The sequence below is a fragment of the Protopterus annectens genome, chromosome 1.part0, assembly GCF_019279795.1.
Source record: "Protopterus annectens isolate FY-2018-M chromosome 1.part0, PAN1.0, whole genome shotgun sequence".
NCBI lineage: Eukaryota > Metazoa > Chordata > Ceratodontiformes > Protopteridae > Protopterus > Protopterus annectens.
In genome coordinates, this window is record NC_056725.1 from 22,605,275 (window position 1) to 22,617,386 (window position 12,112).

The following is a 12,112-nucleotide window of genomic DNA, read 5'->3' on the forward strand; positions in this document are numbered from 1 at the left end:
ACACCCACACCTCCAGGTTAGTAGCAACACATAAAAGCATCAGAGACCATACAGGTGCAACTAACCATAGGCAAAACTGCTGTACAACTGGTGGCATGTTACAGACCACCATCCCAATTTCAAGAACCCCACTCAGCCTTCCTGAAGACATTGGAGGATATGATTGTATCTCAAAATACCATCATACTGGGAGACTTCAACTACCCAAACATAGATTGGGTACATTATTCTAGCCCTAATACCCTAGCCCAAAGGTTCCTGGAATTCATAAATTCAAATGCACTGGAACAACTAGTCGCCTCTCCCACTAGGGGAGATAATATACTAGACCTGATCATCACAAACATGGGGACAAAATGCTCCACACCGGAAGTATACCTTTCACTAGTGAGATCTGACCACAAACTAATCGCCCTGGATATACATATCCCACCTCCACCCACAGCACAAAAGACCACAGTGAAAAACTTCTCAAGCAGACTTCACTCTTCTTAAGACTGAGATGGTATCCTTTAAGCCCACTGTGCCAGTGGATACCACATCCCACAATGCCGAATCCTTCACAAATGCTTTCTATGGACATCTCCAAGAATGCATGGATCATGCAATCCCAAACAAATCCAAGTCCCTCTCCACCAAATGTAAGCATCCTGTCTGGTGGACCTCAGCCATAAACAAATTGTATAACAAAAGAAGGAAGCTACTGCACGTCAGAGTGAAATCCCATGATGGGAAGACCTCTCTGATCAACATTAGCAGAAAACTACGTTCTCTCATAAAAACATCCAAGGCAAACTTTGAGAGAAAAATCACTAAGGACACTAAAGATAACCACAAAGCCTTCTTCAGCTGTTAGAAACCTGGGCGGAAACCCTCGGATATGCTCAGAGTTGGTTCACAACAACAAAAAATACACTGAACCCACAGATATTGCTAACATTCTGGCTGACAGGTTCAGTGCAAATTTCTCCCCTCCAGCCCCAAAAGAAGAAATACTTATCCCAGCTGAATGTAATCTCCCTGTCATCTCGGATGTCCAAGTGAGAACCGCCCTAAACAAAGCAAAAAACACAGCATCAATGGGACCTGACAGTATCCCGGGGTGCGTGTTACATGAACTCCAAGAGGAGCTAAACCCACACATAAAAATGCTATTTAACCTTAGCCTTACTTCGGGATATGTACCTGAACACTGGCGTGCAGCAACAGTGGTCCCACTCCACAAGGGGGGTGCCTCTACAGACCCTGGAAACTACCAGCCCATAAGCTTAACTAGCCTGGTCTGCAAAGCTATGGAAAGAATCATTATGGAACTCATAAACAGAGACATAGGGGACCTACAGACACTTGACCCCACCCAGTTCGGCTTTGTAAAGGGCAGATCCTGCCTTTTAAACCTGGTTGACTTTTTCGAAACTGTCACTAGAGCCATTGATGAGGGCAAAGCAGTCCATACAGCATACCTGGACTTGGCTAAGGCCTTCGACACAATACCCCACTCAGGCATCATAGATGAGCTAAACAGCTTAAAAGGAAACCCTTATGTCACTAGATGGGTTGCAAACTGGCTAAAGGACAGAACCCATAAAGTTAAAATTGCTGGAGCAATGTCAGACACCAAGCCAGTCACAAGTGGTGTCCCACAGGGATCTATCCTGGGATCCCTCTTGTTCGGCATTTATTTCTCAGATGTTAAAGCAAACATGGGATGGCTGTGGCTGACAAAGTTCGCAGATGACTGCAAACTAGGCGCCATAGTCGATACACCAGCAGACGCACACATCCTACAAAAAGGCCTCACTGAAATGGGCAACTGGTGCTGTAGTCGCAGCCTTAAACTAAATGCCAAAAAATGTATAGTCATCTCTTTTGGAAAAAACAAAGTACCCACAAATTATCACACAGACAGCAACCCACTGAGTACGGAAAAAGTAATCAGACCTAAGGACCCAAGTAGACAGCGACCTCTCATTTGACACCCACATTGCCAAAGTGGTTAGAAAAACATTCTACCTTGCACACCTAATCATGAAGGGATTCACATCCAGATCCAAGGATGTCATTGTACCCCTATATTACTCCCTCATCAGACCCATAATTGAGTACAATGTCCCATTTGGTATGTACCTCACCCGTCATTTTCAACAGCTGGAGAGACCACAAAAGGATCAAGGGTCTTCAACATATGTCTTATTCTGCCAGACTAAAGAAACTTCAGCTCTATTCAGTAGCATACCGCCTGCTCAGAGGTGGTCTCTGCCTGACGTACAAGGCCATGTCCAATCAGGATCTGATGGACATGTTCCACCTCAAAAAAATCCAAATCCATCAGGACTACGAGAGCTAAAGACTTAAACCTCGGCACAAGTATGAATAGGACATGCTGGAGGGATAGATTCATAACCCAGAGGCTTCCCATGCTTTGGAACAGGATCCCAGTTCGTATTAGGCAGAGCCCCTCTCTTCAAGAGAAATCTTGAGTGGATGGGAGATCATAAGTTTACCCCAGGGGTCACATCTGTGTCACTGCTAGACAGGGGCACAATAAACCAATTCTAAGGGGACCTTCATTGTGTCACTACTAGACAGAGGCACAGTATTCTAGATTTATTCTGTACATTTCTGTACCATTTCAAGGGGTGGCAAAAGCCACATCACTATGGCTAGGCTTACAAATGCCTCAGGGCAGATAGCCTAGTACTATACTATGAAACTATGGTCTGTCCTCACCAGTGAGGAGTATACTTCCAGTGTGGAGCATTGTGTCCCCATGTTTGTGATCAGATCTAGTATATTATCTCCTCTTGTGGGAGTGGTGACTAGTTGATGTTCTTCATTCCACATTGCTGCAGTCCTAACTATTGGGTAGTCCGCTGTCCAGTCGGCCCGAATACCAAAGTATATGGCTGGACCGGGTCAGGCGGATAGACTGGGTACTAATGCGCATGACCGACGCCATATCCTCAGTCTTTTTGCCGCATGGTCCGATGCAGAAGCAATTTTGTGCAGGTTGGCGTTCTGAAAGTTTCTGAAGTCAGGCCTCAGTATTTAACGGATGTCAGAAAAGTGAATAACTGTATTTCTTGTGGGAAACAGATACCTCATAGGGATTACCATACTTTGTGTATACCTTGTTTAGATTTAACAAGCACTATAACGCATCTATTTAGAGAAGGTTAGACTGTGCCAGGTTAGTGTTTGGGAAGCGTTGTAATTATAAAATGCCCCGGATGCAGGCTTCCTTGAGGGGCAGGCCAAGTTTAGCTTCTGTGGGGGTTTCTCCTAGTACTTCAGGATCTTTGCCTAAGAAACATATGCTTAAAATGGCAGAGGATTTGATTACTATGATTAGGGTTCTATGCCCCTCCTGATAAGAGGCCTAGGGTGGAACCTGAGTTTGAGAGTTTTGAGCAATGCTCCCTCATTCTGATTCTGATGTGGATGATTCTACTCCTTCTGCTTCTCCTCCTGAGGATTTTTCATTTTCAGAGACTTTCTTTGCCTCCTGCCCCAGTTAAACCAGATAGGTATTATAGGGTGCCTGAAGCTCATAAGTATCTTTTAAGAGTCCTAGGGCAGACCCAGAAACTGTCTCTCAGGGAATTGTCAGTTTCACATGTTAAAAATATCAGAATTATTTTCTTTCACAGTTGAAATCTAGTGTAAAGAGTTGCAGGATTTAGTTCATGTGTCTGAAACAAGTAGGTAAACATTTGCAGCAGTGTTTTTTGATGCTGTGCAGGCCTCCTCCAGGCTGCCTGCACTCTGTTCTTTCTTCGCGAGGCACTTGGCTGAGAGAAGATCATTTAGCTGCTGATGTTAGGAAAGGAGATTTTTGATTCCTTTTTACAGTCTGATGTGTGTGGTGCCGCCTGTGGAAGCAGTGAAGAAAATGGAGGACAAGGCTAAGTCTATGCAAACTGTTAAAGAGACAGGGAGTCCCCCTGCTCAGACTTCTGTGAGGGCAGTTACAGGTTTTATTTCCATACCTTGCCTCCTTTCAAGGCATGCCCCAGACATTCCTCAGTACCAAAGAAGGGGAACACGTGGAGACCAATTCTCATTATCACACCTGAATTTGTCATAGCAGTGCTAAGATGCCTAGGGTATTAATCTACATATCAACATGAAAGAGATGTTAGCAGTTCAGTTTGCATTAATGGCTTTCAAGGAGTTACTTCTTCCAGGGCAGGGTTAATTCTAAAACAGACAACACAACTGTCATCAGTCTGCAACTAACTCTTCAGGCAAGGTTTCTGCGCGAGGAGCACAGAACTTAGCAGATGTATTAAGCAGACAAATGGATAAAAGGATTTCATCACACAGCTTGGAAAGTGGATGCTCTTTCTTTCAGTTTGAAAAAATCTTCATGTGTGTTTCCACCTCTGCCTCTCTTCTTCCAAAGGTGCTTCTCTAAAGGTCAGACAAGACAAGCCAAGGATTTTTTTAATCCAGATTGGCCTCTGCTCAGCACTGCCTCCATGGCCTTTACCCTTGATTCCACACCTGTTGTCTCAGAGGACGGTCATCTGCTCAATGTCAAGCTTTCTCTCTCTACATCTAATTCGCATCCTTTGTTCAAGCAATTTCTTAGAGGGCAAAATATAAGAACCCCACGAGGAGCTACCTTTGAGCCTCTTGACTGCTGCTGAATGAAACTACTTGATGGAAGACTGCTTTTTTTTTGCCAGGCCATTACTTCTGCAGAAGGGTTTTCTGAGTTGCAGGCCCTGGCAGTGGGAGCCTTTTTTAAGGATACTTCCTTTATGCCTAAGGTGGTTTCTAGTGTGGCTTTAAACCAAACTATTCATTTGCCTTGCCTTTTATGCAGATCCCCAAAATAAAGAAAAAAAGATTTTTTGCACACTGGATGTGGACTAAGGATTTTAGGCAGTCTCAGCAGTTGTTTTTTTCTTTTTTTGACTTCTTCAGCAAGCAAGCCTCAAAAACAAAAAAAATCTCTAGGTGGATTTGGTGCATTACAGATTTTGTTATTCCCATCATGGCAGTTCAGTGCATACTACTTTCTCTAAAGCATTATCTGCCTTCCTCTATACTAAAGTCTAGGCTGGTTTTTGCCACAGCTATTTTGCAAGGCATGTTGTCAGTTCCTGCTTCCCTTATGTGATTTCTCCTCCCTTACCTCTGGATTCTACCCACTGTGTTTAGGGGTGGTTGTGTAGGTTGGTTATATTTCTGCTAATTGTATTTTGTATATATATTTTGGCCTTATCTTTTCAGGGTCTTCTGACATCTGGGCAAAGAAAGACTGAGTACGACTGGACAGCGGACTGCCCCAATAGTTAGGACAGCAATGTGGATGATCCTAACACATCTACATTTATGGTAGGTACAAAACTGTACTTTCCATCGCATTTGAGTTTATGAATTCTAGGAACCTTTGAGCTAGGGTGTTGGGGCTTGAGTAATGCTCCCAGTCTGTTTGGGTAGTTGAAGTCTCCCAATATGATGGTATTTGGAGAGACATTCATACTCTCCAGTGTCTTCAGGAAGGCTGAGTGGGGTTCCTGAGTTTGAGAGGGTGGTCTGTAGCATGCTACAAACTGTAGGGCAGTTTTGCCTACTGTTGCACATGGATGGTCTCCGATGCTTCGTGTTGCCACTATCCTTGGAAGTGTGGGTGTCTTTGAATATGGACACTCCCCCTCCCTTTGTGGTTCGGCCCAAGTTTTGGGGCCGAAAAGCATGATATGAGTTATAACCTGGTAGTGCTGGGGTGCTCTCAGGAGCATTGAACCAGGTTTCAGTCACTGCACAGACATCTATGCTCTCCATACTGAGGAGGGCTTCGAGAGCCTGCATCTTGAGGTTTAGACTTCTGGCGTTGAGCAGCATTACCTCTAGTTTTTTTCCACTTGTGTTTTCTAGGGAGGTGGGTTTGTTTTTTGAGCCTTGCCTAAAAAAGGCACTATGGAGGTGGCAAGAGCTTTTGCCAATTATCCGGAAGCCTTGGGGTGACAGGAGCAAGCCGTCCCTTGCGAAGCAGCATGGCTTGTCAAGCATGTCATCCCAAGCAGACAGATATTGGATCCCCCTAGAATGACACCAGTAATTGAGCCAATTATTAAAGCTGATCATTTTGTCTTTGTACTGTGGCGGCATTCTTGGTGAGGGTAAGATGCTGGTCAGGGTCATACCAGCCTGGGCTACATAATCAGGGAGCTCCTCTGTCTCCATGTAGTCCAGGGAGGTACGTCTCAGGTCATTCACGCCGGCATGGACAATGAGTCATATTTGTACGTACTTTGGAGTGACCAGAGTGCTTGTGTTATGTGGCGGATTCTAGCCCCCGACAGGCAGCTTACTGTTACCTTTTCCTTGTTCAGTCTGGTGAGCTGGATGTCTGTGTCTGACTATAGTCACCTATTACAAGTGTATCAGGCATGTTTGGCCTTAAGGGCTGTGACTGTTTGGTACACTGACTGAGAAATGTGTTGCATGTGCTATGTTTTGAGGTAGTGGTTTCTTGGATGTCTGCTTTGGAGGTCTCTGTTTTGGTAGATTTTTAATTAGAGCCTCCGAGTATGTCTTTGTGGGTTTGTGTTTGGTTTGCAGTTGTGTTTGGTCTATGTGAGACTGGGTTTGTGGTGTGTGTGGTTACCTTCTCCTCCTGGCTGGTCTTGCCAGTACTGAGTCGAGAGAGCTCAACCTCCAGTTTGGCTATATAGTTGCATCTCTCACATATATTTGTATTTGTTGGGAGGAGGAGAGGGTTGTCTGTGTACTTGAGGCAGTTATAACATTGCCTCAAGATTCCCAGATTCACCAGTTGAACTGGAGGACGCCAGTAATTGACCTCTCGACATGCTAGAATAGTGTAAGGGATTGCTGAGGTACAGTCAGGACCTAAAGGGAAATGGGTACTCAAGGGGATTGTAGGTGGATGTAGTGCTTTTGTTAGAGTGCTTTACCTGTGTAAAAATGCTTTAGGATCAAGTGCTGGGATTTTTAATGGAGAATAGAGTGATTTTATTGAAGGTAGAGCAGACTTGGAGCCAGAAATAGTTTAAACTTGTTTAACTGGTGCTGCGCTATGCGCACAATCGCATAAAGCTGAGCAAATGTGGATTTTTATACAGGGAACTTCAAAAGAGCTAGAAATGGTCCAAAACAGCCAATTGCTACTAGATCTTGTGCTGAGGTCACTCCTTCAGGGACAGATAGGCTGCTCAAGGCTCCCCACTCCCACTGGTGAGCAAAGAAACTTCCTTCTATCCAAGTAAGGCAATGGGCAACACAGGAACTATCCCAAAGACCAGAACATAGCAAAGCCTGTATACTGGACTATTCTAGTCAAGGAAAGGCAGGAAAAGGATTTTTTTTGTTTTTTTTTGTAAGAAAACTACAGAAAAATGCAGGGAAACAGCAGTATATTAAATGCACAGGCTAGCACAAGAGTGGGCAGCCTCAACCGTAAAATTAAACAAAACTAACAAGTGCAGGTAATAAAAATGTTCAATACAGATAAAATAGCAGTTTAAACTTCATTTACAGCAAGAAAAGGTCGCACAAGTAAAAACAGCAAAAAATATACTTAAATCTGGAAAATAGTCGCTTTTTCAGTTCTCTTCTGCTAGCACCACTCTGCAGGACCACGAGGAGCTGTTGCTATTACTGCACAATGTCTCCATCTCCTGCACGCACCCCCCAAAATTAGCTGTCCTAGAGTATTTTCCCAGCTAGATTTGTACTTTTGTGCAGCAACCCTTACTACAACCTAAGACTTGCACTTGTCTAGTATTCCACCCCACCTTTTTCTCCATTCCCTTGGACGGACCATATTAATGCTTTTGCTATGGCTTAAAGTATTTTATTCCCTTTGCTAAAGATTCCATCTCTGAACATGCTGCTTCCTGTTTTATTCTCCTCAATGCAGAGCTTGTTTAGCATTTTCACCAGTCCAATTTCAGACTGCCACACACAACCTCACACTGTGTAGCTTTCCAGTAAAGCTCAAAGTCAAGTACCAAGAGGTGTCTGATCTACTAACAGCATAATTTTCTCTGAAGCTACTTGGCCTTCCACTTTTCTAAATCTAGTCACCATATATTTAGTTTTAAGATCCTTTTCCTAGGGATGACATTTGCCTAAAGCAGCAGTATCTGTATAAAGGCATTCCTTTTCTGCAAAATGTAAGCCTGTCCCTCAAAACAAATGTGTGCACTTAGCAAGTTTAGTTTCATAGCTGCCTTAAAGCATAGTTGGCACTTGCTGTACTGTGGGGGTTAGCTGGATACCAGAATAGTTTCTTCCCACAGGAATGTGCATCTTTATCAGCTTGTATGAAGATGACAGTTTGCTGTTGCTCTTTATCATAACACTGAATGTGTTAGAAGCTAGTTAAGCAAATCTCTTTTGGAAATCGCTTGCTTTCATGGCAAGTTTGAACTGCCCCCCCCCCCCCCCCCCATGCTATCTTCCTATAGATATAAGGCACAAGTGCCTTGGCCAGAGGCTCCAAGTCCAGTAACTAGCAGGGGGAAGAGCAGACTGCACCAGTTTCCTTTCTAGCCTCCCTGCCCACCCTAGTATAGTAACTCTGTTCAATGTACTCCCAATTACTGACCAAACCCAGAGATTATCCAAACTGCTTTAACATCCTGAACATGTAACTTAATTTCACACTAGATGCATACATAGCCTTTAATCAGCAGCACTGAAGTACCTCTTATGACCATCCTCTAACATTTTCAGACATTTTTCAAATGTTTAGGTGGGATAAAAACCATCAGGATAAAGCAGTTGTCCCTTTTGTTAGAGCTGCCATAAATTATAATCCCATCTCACAGGTCTGCAAGAGCCCTGGCACATGTGATTCTTCACTACTAGACTGCTACCACTTTCTCACCAGTAAATAGGAACCATTTAGTTCCAATAGTGTTTAATAGCATGGACAGTCCATATAGTATCTCTTCCCCATCCCCTTCTGATAAATCTGTTGGAATCCTATCCAGCCATTGACTTTCTTCCCCAGGCAGACTTTGGATTATAATAGAACATGGTTCAATCCTTTTCCTTTTTGGTCAGTTTTGGTAAATATAGTGCCCTCAGTCTGACTAGCTAGAGCTTCATTCCTCCTTAGTTCATTTGTTAATACTAAGTTAACTGCCTTGAATCTGCATCTCAGTTGCATGTATTCATAATATGCTGCAAAATTCTTCATGGTATTTAATCCAGGGACAACAGTGGCCATTCTTTTGCTCCTATCAAGCTTAAAGCCCTGGTATTCCCTTGTGAAAACATGCATTACATGTCTGTGGGGACCTGTGTGGGAGGTTGTGTGGTTGTGTAGGTACACATTCATCGAAGTACAACTGATTAATGCTTGCATTTCAAATTACCAATTTGCCAAAAGACTGCCCAAGTGGGGATCACGACTGTAAAAGGAAATGTTTTTTGCCAATACCACAACATTCTTGTCTAATGTGAAGCTGATTCAGTTTTTACTCTACATTTTTTTTGTGGGGGGGGGTTAATACCTTGAAGGATGATGTGCTGGATCCATCTGATATTCGTACTCTGGGTTTTAATGTGGCAAATGACTGCGATCCTAGATTAAGCAAAACTTTGTACACAATTGCCCACACTTTGTATTGGGCTCACAGCAACCTACAGTGTAGTACCAGGTAAGCTGTTTGACTTAAGATATCACAGGCAAAATTTGTAACACTTGGCCTAGTTTTTCATCTTTTTGCAAAAATGAAATATACTGTCAAGTCTGTGACAATGTTGCAGAATTTTAGGGCATTTACTTCATGTATAGGCACTAAGCCCTGTATAGCAAAGAACATCATATGAAAAGCCAGCTAGTATAAGAGGCTCTTTCATTTTGGGGCCCCACCAGGTAAGTTTTGCCAGCTTGATAAAACCCGCTTCACATCCTCTATGGTGTTTTCATGTATTCCAAACCATTTTAGGAGCGGATTGACACTTATGGCCCTCTAGAAATTTGCCAGGATAGCATTAAAAAAGCAAACTGAGCCAAATGCATCAGTCTCCATGATGAAAACTTTAGCAAGAAAATTTACTTGAGTGTCTCTCCTGCAGTCACTACACCATGTCACATTTACCTTGCCATATGGGGAATTGTTACCTGCTCTCTGCTCATGCTGCTACATCTAACCTACCATGCTTCTGAATATTTGAGCATTAAAATTGTAGCAGTATGCTTTAAAAATTATTGCAAAGCATCCAAAAGAGGTGCACTGTTTAGAACAGGTTTTCAGACTCCATGTTATTAGTGAATGTTTACTTTAGTTATTTAAATCACACCTGTATGAAGGTAAATGTACTATTAATGAAGTCAGTAAGACTAGGAGGACGAAGGCTAAATCTGGGTGCCAAATTGATTTATTCCTTAAAACATGGTAGTTGATGTATCCATCCTATCTTTAGGAAGAATATCTACCACCTCCATCACTTCACCCTGCTATGGCTACTCTAGCTCTTGGAGGAAGATGGTTTTCTTTGTCAGCAAGTTTGCTAAATGTCAAGTTGCATAGAATTCTGCTAAACACCCACTTCAAGATCTATTGCTTCTACCACATGAACAAATGTCTTGCCTTTGTTCAGCATTTAAAGTCTGGTTTTTCAACCAACGCTTGTTAAAAGCAACAATTGAAAAAGCATTTACCTTCCTTACTATCCCACCAAAAAGTGCCTGAAAGGGATGTCTAAATCCTGCAATTCCTCCATATGAATTTCAGTAATTGCTAGAGTAAAAAAAGCTGAAATCCACTTTTGGCCAATTTTTTTTTTTACACATACTAGATCACCTCCAGTCATAACAGTGATGTAAAGGCAGACTCCACCTGTGGCACTGGCACTCATTTAGAGCACCCAAACTGACAGGCTTCCAGGATTTCACAGGGTTACAGTGGCGCCTTCCACCTTGCAGATCTAGTTGGTTTTTTAGAGGTGCACATGAATACAACTTGTGTATAATGTGTTCTGCATTAGTTTCCTGAATTGTCCTGCAAAATTACATTGATGCTGGTGAGTGCTGGCATGTTCACTTCCTGGTGAACACTTGTACCATCCACGCATGCACCTTACCAGTATGTAAAATCACCCCCGCCCCCCATAAGCATCAATTTCCCTTTAAGAACCCTATTTCCTAGACTACTGTTTCACACATTTATACTCTTGCATTCAATTTCCTGGCACAACTCTTCCACACCTCACAATTACAACTGGCATTTGTAATGCTTTACCACCACCATACATTGAAGGAGATTGGGAACTTTAATATGAAGTGTTCAAGAAGTTCTGTAATTAGTTAGTTACACAACAATGGATCAAACCACAAATATCTGAACTTTGTAGATCTGTTGACAGAGATCTACAAGGTAAGGTGGCAGATTTTCTGCTGTCTCCAAAGCATTTCAGTTCTCATTAGCCACCCCTTTTCAAACATGACTTATCAAATTTGGTTGAATGTCTCATTGGGACACAATCTCAAAACAGCATTACCCTCTATCCCTCTGCCCCTTTCAGTGAAAGATTAAATGATGCTTAATGCTGTTTCCCAGTTATCTTAGTGCACAGTACCACTTTATCGTATTAGCAAGAAGCAACTTCAACAATGTTGAGCTAGAATGCCAAATTAGTTCCAAGAATTGTACCATACTGTTCTGGGTCTGTCAAATATGAAAGCCTAGGAAATCTGTCTTCATCCTTGATATTTGATTAGTCCATCCCTTACTAGCTCTGCTAGAAAGCAAATTCTCTTGTAAAGTCACTTAAGCTTTACAAATTAAGTCAAATGATGAAATGAGTCCTTCAGGAAGACCCTGCTAAATCTAGTAACATTATCTTTACAAGCTCATGTTCTAGTTTGTCACCGGCTATACTGTGGATTACTTTCATATGTCATTAATTTGTCAATTTAGTACAGGGACAGTCTTGGGGTAAACTTTCTGATTCGCTTCCATAGGTTTTAGTTGGTCTTGAATTTGTACAGGAATAAACTTTGTTTTATGTGAATGGGGAGTCTGTTCCACAGCAGAAGTATCCTCTGAAATACCTGTCCCTCCAAACTGTTCTGATATTGCAGAAGAGATTTGGAACCCTAGACTGTATTTCTTCAGTC

General features: G+C 42.6%; 1 protein-coding gene across 2 annotated transcripts in view; it reads left to right on the forward strand.

The window, feature by feature from the left end:
• The window catches only part of LOC122808471 (dehydrogenase/reductase SDR family member 4-like), a 501,584-nt gene that overhangs the window by 427,026 nt on the left and 62,446 nt on the right, over nucleotides 1-12,112 (forward strand). The window lies entirely within an intron of this gene.